Here is a 2,283-nt window from a genome sequence, read left to right as displayed (position 1 = left end):
CCCCTTTAATATATCTTAACATTATTTCTGCATGTGTAACTGCAGAGTGAGTAAACACATCTAAACACCTCTTCAGACACAGCTTCTGAGTTTCCTCTGCATTGCAAAGATGAATTTAGTTGATACTGAGTTCATTTGCTTGGTAACAGCCCAAATGTCTTGTTATTCTAATTCACTCATGAAATTTAAGAATCTGACTCAAAAGATGATGCACACTTTTAGAAAAAATGACTTTATAAAGGTAAAGATGCCCATAAAATGTATAAAATCAATTTAACCTTATTAGAAAAGATTAATTTCTAACCGTGTGAACTGACCAGCACACAGAATATGAAGAATATTAAAAACTTTAGGAGTCAGCTGTCCACGGCAGTCCTTAAGATATCAGCACAATAACACACTCAGCAAAATATCGTCTGATTATCGTTATCGATAAAATCCCAGAAAATATAGATATTATTTTTTGTCAATATCGCACACCCCTAATTTGCACCCGTAAAAAAAAAAAAAGCTAAATTGAAGAGTAGATCTTGTTGCAACAATGTTTAACTAATACTCAGAAACAGAACAAGCAGCAGCTCTAGTTTGCATTTATACTCATTGCACAGATCTATTCTGACTCAATCTATTCAGACTTTAACTTCCACTGACTTTCATTCATACACAAACCAGTGTAAGAGACCGGAAACACAAGTTCATGATAATTTTGCTGCATTCCTAAGTATGGTCAGCAAAGATACTGCAATAATATTGCAAATTTGTTATATCACCCATCCTCACAGAATCAAAAGCACAAGCTCTTAAAGCGATGCACGCGATCAGATGCAGAAACGCTCATACGGAGCAGAAATATGATGCACGGCACGCATCAATGTGTAGCACTAAAACTGGATTTCCAGCTATTAGCATAAGTATATTAGTATTGATCTGGCAGGGCATAAATGTGATGATCGATCAGAGCCGTCTAATCTGTAAATGTGATTAATTGGGAAAATCCTGTTCCTGGAGGAGCTGCAGAAATTATCATCTTCAAACAGAAACACAGCTGATCAATCACTTTCTGCTGTTAGTAAAACACACACACACGTGCGCACACACACACATACACTCTCACACAAACAGACACGCACACGTTCGCACACACACACACACACACACACACACACACACTCTCTCTCTCTCTCTCTCTCTCTCAGTAACTCGCACACAGCATGAGATCTTCCTCCAGAGCTGCTGGCTTCAGATTAAACCGCCGCGGCGCTGAAACTCGATCTCGTGCGCTCCTCAACACTCGCCTCAGACACACACTTCTCCTCAGCGCCGAGCGCCAGATGTATAAGAATATGTCATGAGAGCGACGAGCATCTGCTTGCGATTTGAGGTAATTGTCGCTGGAGCACGCAGGTCAATTGGACTAATTTCAATTTATGTACTAACCTGATGCTCTGGCTGCTGGGCTGCTTTCCTCCGGCCCCTCGTGACACAGAGCCGGTGTTTTCACAGGAAGTGCCGTTTAATTCCACACCGTGTCAGTTTGGGTTTTGGATTCGCTGTTAAAACAAACACTGATTGCAACACGACAGGACGACCTCAGTGTGAAAGTGTTAATTACACTCAGAGAAGAGAAAGAGATCCGACCCGCTCTGAAAACAGTGCCTCGTGTTCCTCTAGAAAACTCCAGCAGCCCACGTTTGATTCCTCCACAAATGACAAAATGTGATGCTTTTTGATTATCAATCTTCAAATGATAAACGACTTGAAAATAAAGGTTGTGACTAACGATAAACATCTTAAAATAAGAAGCCAAATGGACGTCTGCTGCCTGAGCTTAAAGGGGTCATATGATGCGATTTCAAGTTTCCCTTTCTTTTTGGAGTGTTAAAAGCTGATTGTGCATAGATAAGATCCCTGAAGTTGCAAAGACCAAAGTCTCAAAACCAAAGAGATATTCTTTATCAAAGTTAAGACTCTGCCACGCCCCCCTAAACGGCTCGTTCTAACACGCCCCCACATATCTACCTCACTATATGGAAATATTAGCATAATGCCGCCCAAATGTGCACGCAAAGAAAGAAGGCGTGGTTTCAGTAACCGCAGTTAGTGTTGAAGCAGCATGTCAGGGAGACGCTGTGTGTTTCAGTGCGAAAACAAAAGCACTTTATTTGGCCTTCCGAAAGTAGATGCATTTAGGAATCTTTAAGATTACTTACAACAGAACAGCAATGCATTTTATGGACGACCGTTTCGTGAACCTAGGAGAGGAGGTAATTCTGACTTTGCTAT

The sequence above is a fragment of the Sinocyclocheilus anshuiensis genome, unplaced genomic scaffold (genome assembly GCF_001515605.1).
Source record: "Sinocyclocheilus anshuiensis isolate Anshui unplaced genomic scaffold, SAMN03320099.WGS_v1.1 scaffold1386, whole genome shotgun sequence".
NCBI classification, from domain to species: Eukaryota; Metazoa; Chordata; class Actinopteri; order Cypriniformes; family Cyprinidae; genus Sinocyclocheilus; species Sinocyclocheilus anshuiensis.
The sequence above is the reverse complement of the archived record's forward strand: the minus strand, read 5'-3'. Positions refer to the sequence as shown.